Here is a 12367-nt window from a genome sequence, read left to right on the forward strand (position 1 = left end):
AGTGATACTTGCAATTCATATGCACTGAAGAAAAGCCATAAAGCGCTTCCTTTAAGTGAAAAGGCAAAAGTCCTCAACTTGGTGAGAACAGGAAACAAACTGTAGGCTGAACTTGTGAAGATCTACAGTAAAAACAAATTCATTTGTAAAATTGTGAAGAAAAATGATTGTGCTGGTTCTGATAACTCTTCAAACTGCAAAATTTATAGACACACTTCCGGGAGAACATGGTGGATAGATAACAGCAGCTATGGAGGCTCTCTGAGATACCCAGCTTAGAATCCAGGAATGGTGCAGTGTGAGGAGACCTAAGCAAGAGGAGATATACCCTGCCAACCCAGGAACGAACGAAGCTGAGAGAAACCAACTGGAAATGCAATCCCGGTGCTATTACCGGAACAGATAAAACCTCAGCGTGGAAGCTGGAACCCGCGCCACTGGAAATTGCAATTTGAATTTCCTGCTGCCGCTGCTGCATCCGAATCGGCACAGCAGGGACAGAGATGCGAAATCTCTGAGAGTGGGGATTGGCGAACAGAGCTGAGAACAGGACTGGCGGGGAGCCCTGCAGTGAGTGAGAGAAACGGGGACCCTTCCATAGACTAAGAGGTTCCAAAAGAGGTCATTCTGGGACCAGGCAGACTAGCTGGAACAGGACACTGCAGTGACTTTAGTTGCATATTCCCCTCTCAAGCAGGATTGGTGTGGAGCATTTGACCTGGGTGATGCTGCTAAGATCCAATAGGCTAGCCCAAACCAGGTCCCAGAGCCTGGCGGTGCACCCTAGCATTAAAGCCTTCACTAGGTTGACCTGGAGTGGACCCAGCAGAGGCTACGCAGGTTTATGTCTCCCTAGTACACTGCATGGGCGGGAACACCTAGCCGGCAGATTCAAACAAACTGTCACCAACAAAGAAAAAACCTGGGCCTCCTATATATGCTTGTATGGAAGGAACAAAAAGTATGGAAAGAAGGAGCAACAAGAAAGGGTCCTCAGCCCCCAATCCTGAGAACAATGATCCAGGAAAGGTAAATGCAAAGGAGAATGAGGACAGAAAACATGCAATATCAGACACGGCACCAACAGACATAAAGCGATATATCCGGAGCCTCATAGACAAGTTCAAAAGTGAAGTATTTAATGAAATAAAGCAAGACATAAGTAGAATAGTTAGAGAAATGCTAAGTACCACCCAAGAAAAAACAGATGGTGGAATGGAAGAACAAAACAAAAGGGAAGAATTGTTTGATGGAGAAAATAGAGAAAACACAGAATACGTGAAGCAGGTTCAAAGAGATTACCAGGAAACTAAAAACTCTATCAAGGGGCTGGAGGTTTAGCTCAGCGGCATAAGCACCTGCCTTGCAAGCAGGCGGTCGTGAGTTTGATCCCCGGTACCGATAAAAATGAAAAAGACAAAAAAAAAAAAAAACTCTATCAAAAGCTGGCATAACAGCTTGAAAGAAACTAAGGATAGATTATCTGAACTGGAGGACAGATTTGTAATGTGGGAGCATGAAATGAAAAACTTTTTAAAATTAACAAGAAAACAAACAGCAATAATACAAAGGCTAGAAGATGGTAAGAGGATCTATAACTTAAGAATTAAGAACATAAAAGAAGAAGTAGGGACTCAAACAAATGAACTACAAAAGCTATTCACAGAAATAATCCAGGAGAATTTCCCTAATTTAGCAAAAGGTAAAGATACTCAGATGTATGAGGCATATAGGACCCCAGCCACCTACAACCCAAACAGAGCTACATCCAAGCATAATCAAAATTCCAGAAATCCAATATAAGAACAGAATATTAAAAGCCATCAGAGACAAGAAACAGATCACTTACAGGAGAACACCCATCAGAATTACAGCAGACTTCTCGGCACAAACCATCAAATCACAAAGAGAGTGGGGGAAAATAATTCAAGCTTTGAAAGATAACAACCTCCAGCCAAGATTGATATATCCTACACAATTGTCCCTATAAATTGATGGAAAAACAAGGTGCTAGGATAAAGAGGAACTAGAGGAATTTGCAACCACCAATTCAACTCTATAGAAAATACTATAGGATATTCTAAAAAAGAAAAATACCAAGATTCCAGAAACAGTGGCAGAGAGGCCACAATGAATGGAGCAGAAAGCGAAATGAAGAAGACAAATTGACAACTAACGACAGAAAAAGAGCTCAACAGAAATGAGGCAGAGAAGGTTGGATGGTAGGAACAGCTATTTTAGAGAAAACAAGACATCATAATAGCTAGTGCTGATTTAATATCATTTTGTTTTGAAATCCCATCAAGCTTTTGTTCTTCTGTCTCCAAAGGTCTTAACATGTTGTATCTTATTGGATTTTATTATATGTGATAATATAAACAAAAACTTTTATAGACAAGGAGATTATACAGAAACCATTGTTCATTTTCTGTTAATTGATTCTAAATACCCTGTAATACTGCCATTCTCTTGAATGGTTTTACACTGTCTTGGTATGTTTGATGCTAGAGTATACGAAGTTATACTCAAAGATTTCAAGGAAAGAGACACTATGGTAACTACTTTTATGTTGGGATATCTTGTGGTGAAACACTATTTTGCTTAAATGGTTATGTTTTGACCTGCGCTGTTTTGTTGTTATGCCCTCTTTTATCTCAATCTCCTTTTTTATTATTTACCTTTTTATCTTTTTAATTAAGGAAAAAATTAAAAATAGCAGGATATATTATAGTAACCCACTTTGATTTCCTATTAACTTGATTAGAAACCCTATATTGTTCTCACCATCTTGTTTTGACTGATTTTCCTCTATTCTGTTTTGCTTGATAGTACCAAGTTCGAAAGTATAGGCAACAACTGTGAAGACAATAATATTAATTATGACGCCCATTTTGGTTGACTACTATCTTCTTATGAAGTCCTATAATGTCTCCAATGTTTTGGTTTTATTGGTTTTGTTCTTTACTGTTTTGTTCAATTTTATTATAACTGATGATATAGGCAATTCTTTTTAAGATAGCAAGAGGCAGTATGGTAACCATTGTTGATCACCTTGTATTTTGTTTTTACAGTATGTATTATGTCCATTCTTTTGATTTGACTGACTCTGTTCTGATATGTCACATTTGGTTTTACTCTCTTCAGAAAAAAGTAATAAGAACTGTGGGAGTAATAAAACCCAAAATGTGTAATTGTCATTGTACAAAAGAATAGAAAAGAAAGTGCTCTAAAGGACATAACTGCATATATATTTAAGTGTATAAGATAGGTAACCATATTACTGAGTTTTGTTGGATCATTGAACAGAACTGTTTGCAGTCTCACTGTTTGAATGTCCACTTTATATGCTTTAATTTTGTAACTTGAACAACAATCTCTAAGATGACAATATGTAATCTATTTACTAGTGATTTCCTACTGTTTATTTTTTCTGAAATTCTGTATAACTTGTACCTTTTTTCTGTTTTTTTTCTTTTTGTCCTTAAATAAAATTTTTTTTAAAAATTCATAGACACGTGTGGGAAAATAAAGAATACTTCTCCATTCCTAGTGAGTGTAAACTGATACAACCACTGTGGAAACCAGTATGGAGAGTCCTCAAAAACTGAAACTAGGGTCTGGGGGTTTAGCTCAGTGGCATAAGTGCCTGCCTTGCAAGTGTGCAGTCATGAGTTCGATCCCTGGTACCAATAAAAAGGAAAAAGACAAAAAAAAAAACCCTAAAACTACAAGTTCCATTTGACCCTATCTTCCCTGCTGCTCTCTATCTTCCCAAAAGAGTTAAAAGCACCACAACAAAATGACATAGGCGTACTGACGTTTATAGCAGCACAACTTATGATAGTTAAATGCTGGAAAAGCTCATATGCCCATTAAAGGTGCATGGCTAAAGAAAATGTGATATTTATATACAATGGAGTACTACTCTGCCATAAAGAAGAATATGCTTGAGCTATCTGTAGAATGGAGACACCTTGAGACCATATTCTTAAGTGAAACAAATCAGATGCGCAAGTTTAAATGCTGCATTGTTTGTTTCATGTGAGAAACCCAAAGGGTAAATAAAGAACATAAGGGAGGATAGATATTGAGAAGCAGGAAAAACATGTTCAAATAGGAAAAGGCAGAAGGGGGAAGAAAAAGAAAAAAGAATGGGAGGAAAAAATGGAAACAAAACTTCTGTAAACTGGGACAAGAAGAAGGGCTGAAGGCAGGGAAGGAGAGTGGCAAAAAAGAATTAAGACGTATTACATACAGGTACAAACTCCCCATGATCAATATGATTAATACGTATGACAAGTATGTCTTAAAAAACATTTTAAAAAAACATGAAAGCACCTCTTACAACTATGAAGAAATAAACTCCTATGCATTCCAAAAAATAATTTGCAGCTACAATAAAAAGACAGAAAGGCAGTAAAGTACAAAGTTTAGTATATGGCTTAGTCTGTGGTTAGGGGCAGCCACTGAGGGTGTTGGAATACACCTTCCAAAATAAGGAGAACCACCGTATGCTAAAGAAAACCATAAAGCTCTAAAGGAAACTAGGAAAACAATGTATGAACAAAGTAGGAATGACAACAGATAGAAAGTGTAACAGGAAACAAAGAGAATTTGTGGAGCTGAATAGTGTATTAACTAAAATGAAAAATTCCCTAGAAGGGTTCAGCGGTGGATTTGAACAGACTGAAGACAGAATCAGCACATTTGGGAAAACTGAAATGATCCAATCTAAAAAGCAGAAAGCAAAAAGAATGATAAAAGCCTGAAGGATGCTATGGCTTACTGTCAAGCAAAGCAATATGGGCAACTGTGGGAATCCAAGAGGTGGAGAGAGAGAGAGAGAGAGGAGAGAGAGAGAGAGAGAGAGAGAGAGGGGAAGAGTAGGCAGAAAGAATATTTAAATAAATTAATGACAAAACTGATAATGTGACAAAAGATGTGAGCGTAACACATACCAGAAACTCACAAACTCTAAGCAGGATAATCTCAGACAGACTCACATGGAAACACTGTAGTTAATTTGTAGTTAATTGTCAAAATCTAAAGAACATAAGAAACTTTCAACAGCAGCAATAGAGTAGTGACTTCATATGCAAGGGACGCTCAATGAGGTCAACAGCTGATTTCTCAAGAGAAACCACAGAGGCCAGCGGACAGCCCGGTGGCATTTATTTCCTGAAAGAAAAAAACCTTGCCAACTGAGAAGTCTGCATCTGGAAAAACTACCTTTCAAAATCAAAGAAGAAGTTAAACATCACCCTATAAATAAAGGCTGCAGGAATCCATTGTTAGTAGCTGCCCCCTGAGAAATGATCAAGGGAGCCTTTCAGGCTGAGATGGAAGGACACTCAGAACCAGGGGAAGGGATGAGGAGCACAGCACGGGTCACCACCCAGGTAAGTAGAGAAACTGGCATTGGCTGTACCTTTGGTTTTAACCCCTCCTTTTTTCACCAAATGAGTTAAAGGCAAATGCATAAAATAATAAATCTATGTTAACAAACATGGGATAAAGCTGTAATCAAATGTTGTAGTCAGGGATGGTGCAGATAACAATTAAAATCAGGACATGGAATTTATAATATTGTTTTAGGATGGTCACCCAGAGTTAGCACAAGAAACTGCAGAAAATCTATCTACAACACCAAAGACATAGAATATTCAACCAAGAGCCTGAATCCCACAGCAATATCCCACCGATAAAGACCTAAAGCTCATGACAATGCCTCCCACGAGTCCAGCTGGAGGTCTAGAGCCAGTCTCTTTTACAGAACCGTGCTGGGAAGGCCCAAAGGTCAGTGGTGGAAGCTAGACAGTCCATGCCCGCAGGGTGAAGGAGCTGTGCTGGTGGGATGAAGGTTCTACACTGGAGCCAGGAAGTCACACTCACAACAAAGACCAGGGCTGTCCTGAAAGGCACCACAGCCATCCTCAGGGATACGGAGGCCCCGAGCTCCTCCCATGACAAGCACAGTCGGGCACCTGCCAGGAAGCCAGCATGACGAGCTCATCCCGGAGACCAAGCAGCACACGTCTTCCCCCCCAGAGACAGCAAGGCTCCATGTGAGGACCCAGCTTCTCCAGGAGAACCAATGGCTCAAACAGCAACTCGTAGGAGATCCCACAATGCCTCAATGCCTCTCTTCTCCTTCTCCACATCTCTATTTATGCTGGCAACTTCCCTCAGGTAAAGCATCTACGCTCAGCATCATGGTGATTTAATTCCGCTGGCATTGAGTTGACCACTAGTTTTTAATCTATAACATCCCACAATAACAATACAAAGGAAGAGGACAGAGATGTGGGGAAGCAAAGTGTATGTACTATTAAAAGTAGGAGGTGGTGTAAGTTTTTGTTTGTTTGAAATGCTAGTTTTCAGCAAGAAATATGCCATTGTGGTAAAAGCAAGGTCTGAAATGACCTCGAATCACAGCGGCTTTATCCTGCGTGTGCTGGCGATGTTTTAAATGACTAGGCTTTTCCAGAACAGCCTGCGCACAGTGAGGAGCCTCTCAGACAGGGAAAACGGACTGAGAAAAGCCAAGGGGCAGAAAAGATTTTTCTTTCTTCCCCCTGCCCCAAAGACATGGGCTCTCCTTCAGGTATCAAGATTTCTCTGAGTACCACGGCTGTCAAAAGCACCAGAGTACAGGAGCTAAGGAACAGAATCCAGACCAGCCGCCCGGTCTGAACTTGGCTCTATCAATTACTGGCTGTCTTTGGGCCGCCTCTCTACACCCGCCTTTATTCATAAAATGGGAATAAGAGCAGTACCTGCTTCAAGGGTGGTCATGAGCAGTAAATGTTAGCATAATACATTCAAGGTACTTAGGACAGTCCCCAGAACACACATAAGGCCTGATAAAGGGCTGGGGATTTAGTTCAGCAGCATAAGTACCTGCCTGGCAAGTACAAGGTCATGAGTTCGATTCCCAGTATCAAAAAAAAAAGCCTGATAAACGATAGTTTTGATTATAATCATACAATCATCTGAAGACACTATGAGAAGCATGAAGTTCTGTAAAGATCTAAAGCTAGAATAATAACAAAAATCTTCAAATTAATCTCAATCTAATCAAATAACATTTCTTAATATACCATTTGTAAGATCTAGGACAGGTATATATTCTAATCAATATTTTGGTGCCTTAAAAACAGTCTTCCAATGGAATAATAACTTGTTCTTTCTGAAACTTTCTTCAGGACATTAGAGTCTACGTGTCTTTCCATCCTTGCAGCTAATCAGGATGTAAACGTCCATGCTGCTGCTCGGGAACCCAAAATGTGGAGCCACACGAGATTCACAGGCATTGGTCCCGCACACAGAGTCCATTGCAAGCACTTAACTCTGAGGATACAGATGCGCAAAGCAGACAAAACCCCAGAGCTAGCGGGAAAGTGGGGGCTCCTGAATTTGGGGAGACGGTGGAGGCAGACAGAACCAGGGCTGTTTGCATCTTGAGTCGTCCCAGGCCCCCTGACTTGGCACCATCACTGATCACGTTTTGCTCACCTTGAGCGTCCTGCCCCAGGAGAAACCTTGTGGGTTAACTCCTAGGACCCCTGGCTGTCTACCCCACTGCTCTTTTATCCAGCCAGAGTCACAGAAGCCGAAGATGACTTAAAATCTCCTGTGTGTGAACTGGGTGTGGTGGTGCACACCTGAAATCCCAGCACTTGGGAGGCTGAGGCAAGAGGATCACTGTGAGTTCGAGGCCAGCCTCAGCTATATGGTAAGTTCAAGGCCAGTCTGAACAATACAGCAAGATCCCTGTCTCCAAAAGAAGAATCTCAAGGCAAAAAGCTACTTCATAGCTCCAGCAATAAAGATATTGCTTTTGTGTTCAAGAAGGTACCCAGATATTTGCATTTGAAAAGCTCCAACTTCTCAGGATGGTTCAACTAGATTTCCACCAACATAGAGAGCCAAACCACTGCTATCCAAAACCAACTGCCCCATTTGAGACTTACTGGAGGCAACTCACCAACCTCTGAGAACACCAGGCTCCTCTGTGCATTGAGCAGGGGGTGGGCGTGCCCAGTGCGCAGGGGTGAGGCAACTTACACTGAGTCAAGGCAAGGGTAGCACTTATGTACACACAGAGCACCCAAAACAGCCTTCAGAAGCAAAGCCTAACCAGGGGTGGCAGCCCACACCTGTCATCCCAGCACGATGACAGGCTGAGGCAGGAACTACCAGGTCTGACTGGGCGATTTGGCAGCTTCTGAGACTTTGGATCACAAAAACTTTACCAAGTACTGGGGATGCAGCTCAGGCCAAGGAGGAAGAGGAAGATGAGGAGGAGGAGGAAGAGGAGGAGGGGAAGGAAGGGCTGTGTGGCCAGGCCCTAACACGGCAAACAGGCCTCTGGGGCCCTGACCCACCGCTCACCATGCACCGAGACTACCCACATCCTGTCGTGGCCACACGTGTCACCACCCTTCCTCACCTGGCACCACAAAGTGCCCTCCCGCACCCGGCTTCCCTGTGCAGCACGAAGAGCCCATCGGACTGGCTTCGCGAGGGCCCTGAAGGAAGGGGCCCGAGGCACTCATGCCACAACACTGTCTCTCCCTGACGACAACTCCCCAGCCTTGTTCTGTGACCCACAGCTGAGCACCAGGGTGACAATCAGTCAGGGCTGGACAGGAACTGTGAAGTCACCCGAAGCATGCAGCTTCTCCCACTGCAGAGAGGCCCACTGCCACAAGTGACTTCCAAAAACAGGACGCAAGAAGCCACTTTCCAGGTCATGGCTCAAGAGAGGGCCAGGGAGGGCGCGACCTCTCCCCACCCAGTGACATCTCTATGGAAACAGGGTACCACAGCTCCTGTATCTTTGCATCCCCATCGTTAAATATAGAAACTGACCCCAAGAAAGGTTTGTTGAATGAATACAAACACAAAGCCCATTTTTACAGCATCTACTGATGTGTCAAAATTGCAAATTAGAAGTTTAAAAAAAATCCATGATAGCTAAAGGAGAACAAATTAACAGCATAATCAATTATATATATTACATGCTTCCGAGGAGTTTATGAAAATTATTAGCATGACCTCAAAATTAAGAAGTGAACTAGAAAACCTGCTTCATTATTCACACCAACCCACCGACGGATTCAAGCCCCCACCTTTCTAAAATATCCACCACGGCTTTGCACTGATGAAGTGAGGCAAAAACTAAAAGGAAAAACTTCACCCAAGTTTTATAAGGATTAAACAACTGACACATGTAAAATACTTGAAATAATGCCTGGAATATGGTGACTGCTTAAGAAGTGTTAGCTCCCGTTATTTCTACTGTTATAATCAGACACTGCTCTGGCTAGCACCCTATTAGATCAGGTTAAACAAAAGTTCAGTAGTTAAATCTGCCCAGGAAAGTATAAATAGGAAGAAGATGCACATATAGTCGGTCCTCCTGACAACGGTTTCCCTCTGAGCTCTAAAAGCCATCAATGACTTCTCGAAAGAAAAGAAATGCCTATGAATTGTTTGTTTTCTAAAATGCGATTTTCCCTTGAAGCAGAAATGTATATTTAGTAGGCCCCAACGCATGCCGGAAAGAAGTGAATCAGCAGCTTTGCTCACGGGTTCCTTTAGCCACAAAGCCAGACAGCAGCGTTTACCTTCTGTTCACGCAGAAGATGCTCCTCGTGCTCCTGCTCCGGCGAGGTTTGGGGTCCGCTCCCCTGTAAGAGCCCAGGAGTCCGTGAGAGCTCAAATGACCACTGCACAGGTTCAGACTAATCACACCGAGAGAGCTCCACAGACTGAGACAGGAAAGCAGAACTATGCATAATAAAATCGCTGCGTCCGAGCTGCCCCCTGGGGGTTTTCCTGTTCCTCAGCCACCGCTCCTGACCCAGCGACTCCTCACTGGAGGCTCTGCAGGACACTGGTCCCCGTGATGCTCTGCCCCAGGGGGTGCTGTGGTCAGGAAGACTGGGAACACCCTAGAAAAGACCCAACAGACATGCTGCGGGCAAGGCCTTGTGCCCCTCCAGGAAAGAAACCTGCTTCGCTGGGCTTAAACCACTGCTTGGAACGTACTCCTAGCTGCCTCCCTTCCCGAGGCAGAGCTGCTAGCGTCTGGGTTGTGGACTGCCGAGACAGACTGAGTGTGCCCCTTCTTCCCGCCTTGGGGAGCTCAGCCTGGGCAGGTGAGCAGACGGGAGAGACGCTGACCCTGCGGGGAACCGCGGCCCTGATTCAATGCACTTTTCCCCTGCAGAAGCCCAGCATGGATCAAGTCAAAAAGAAGCTATTCGTAGGACCCACAGCCAGGGAGCACACCAATAAATCGCAGGGGTGAGACGGCTGTGGTGGTGCACACCTGGAACCCCAGCCGGGTGCGTGGGCTCACTGGGGTCCTTGTTAAACCATGTCCAGTCTCCAATCTCCAGAGTCTGTCTGTCTGTCTATCTATCTTTCTTTCTTTTTATTTTACGGAAAAGATGTAAAACAAAATTTTGTAATGAAGTCATAGAATAACAATAGTTAATACATTACACGTTGTTATCTTTAAAGTAGTTGCTCAGGGGACGAGACACAGGCATAAAAAGTTCCCTAATCAACAGTGTCACAAATCCTCCTTTTTATGAATTAAGAGACTCTGATCGGAAGACGGACGTGCCTTTTCCCTTTCCTCTACTGTCCTTTTCCCTTTGCACCCATCCTACTTCCTTTCTCCTTTTGAGCAATTTCTTCCTATTTCATAATATCTATTGTAGTTACCAGAACTTACTTACTCTTATAGTTTTTCATACCAGGGAGACAATGATATTTACACATGTGACTCTGATTTATTTCACTTATAAGTAAGTATGCTCTCTAGTTGCATCCATTTACTATAAAGGTCTCAAACTTATTCTTCTTTATGGCTGAGTAGTATTCCATTATAAAAATATATCTATTTATCTATTCCTCAGTTGATGGGCATTTGGGTTGTTTCAAAGATTTAGTTACTACAAATTGTGCTGCTATAAACATGGGTGCACCTGCATTGCTGTGGCATGATGTTTTTAATTTTTCTGGGAAGATCCCCAAAAGGAAATTACCAGGGTGGAAGGTGACCTTTAATCTTAGTTTTCTGAGGAATCTCCACACTGATTTCCACAGGGGTTATACTCTCTACATTCCCACCAACAGGGGAGAAGGGCTCCCTTTTCCCCAAAATCCCTCCAGGAGTTCTTATTGGTTGATTTCTTGATGACAGCCATTCTTTGTGGGTATCTCAGTATTGCTTTAATTTGCATCTCTTGAATGACCAGTGATGCTGAACAATTTTTTATACATTTATTGGCATTTATATTTCTTCATCTGAGAACTGTGTATTCATCTCAGATGCCCATTTTTTGATTAGGCCTTTGAATTTAGGGGGTCTGATTTTTTTCAATTCTTTGAATATTCTAAATGGAAGTCTTTATCTGAGACACAATCGGCTAGAATTTTTTCCCACTCTGTGCATTGTCTTTTCACTCCATTGGCGTAAAGGCTTTTCATTAGATGAGACCCAGTTGTTGATTCTTTGAAGTCTTTCCCATGCTCATGGGTAGGAAGAACCAACATAGTAAAAATGGCCACACTCCCAAAATTGTTATACAGATTTAATGCAATCTCAATCAAAATACTATTAGCGTATCTCACATATCTAGAGAAAACATTCCTAAAATCTGTCTGGAACCAGAAGAGACCTAGAATAACAAAGGCAACCCTGGGCAACAAAGACAAGGAAGAAGGCTTCTCACCCCCTGAAATTATACTACAAAGCTACTGTGATAAAATCAGCATGGTACTGGCAAAAAACAGACCTGAGGATCAGTGGAACAGACTAGAAGATGTAGATACAACCACAAGCACACTCAGCCACCTTGTCTTTGACAAAGGAGCCGAACATGTTCACTGGATGAAAGATAGCCTGTTCAACACGCGGTGCTGGAAAAACTGGCTTTCCACATGCCAAACACTAAAACTAGACCCATGTCTATCACCGTGCACTAACTAAGTCAGAATGGATCAAGGATCTAAATATTAAGGCTGAAACATTAAGTCTACTGGAAGAAGAAATCTTGAAGACACAGGAATAGGGACAGAGTTCATGAACAAAACCCTGACTGCATGGAAAATACTTATTTTTATGGGATACGCAATTCCGGTACCCAGGGCCTGGGAGTGGAGAAGTGCTGGGAAGCGGCTGCTCAGCCAGGCGCAGAGAAAGCCTCACCGTCCACTCTGCAGCTCAACACCGAGTCCCATGAAGTCTCCCAGCACCTCACCCGGCCTGACAGAGCCTTCGCAGTGAGGGCAACGTTCTGCGCTGTCCAGTGTGGCGGCTCAGGCAGCTGTTTAGCGCGTGAAAAGT

General features: G+C 42.8%; 1 protein-coding gene and 1 long non-coding RNA gene across 4 annotated transcripts in view; both read right to left on the reverse strand.

Moving 5' to 3' along the window:
• The window catches only part of Tmcc3 (transmembrane and coiled-coil domain family 3), a 245548-nt gene that overhangs the window by 199850 nt on the left and 33331 nt on the right, over positions 1 to 12367 (reverse strand). Inside the window, exon 1 of one of the 2 annotated variants that reach the window (XM_003475887.5) lies at positions 9633 to 9786. The exons of the other annotated variant lie outside the window; for it this stretch is intronic. The gene's annotated coding sequence lies outside the window, so the exon portion shown is untranslated. Of the gene's footprint in view, positions 1 to 9632; positions 9787 to 12367 lie in introns of those variants that run through there. 2 annotated transcript variants of the gene reach the window in all.
• Positions 1 to 12367, reverse strand: part of LOC134477384 (uncharacterized) — an 86785-nt gene that overhangs the window by 41395 nt on the left and 33023 nt on the right. The gene's annotated exons all lie outside the window — the stretch shown is intronic.

This window comes from Cavia porcellus, unplaced genomic scaffold (genome assembly GCF_034190915.1).
Source record: "Cavia porcellus strain 051 isolate PalLab524CR breed Dunkin Hartley unplaced genomic scaffold, mCavPor4.1 scaffold_8, whole genome shotgun sequence".
Classification (NCBI taxonomy): Eukaryota; Metazoa; Chordata; class Mammalia; order Rodentia; family Caviidae; genus Cavia; species Cavia porcellus.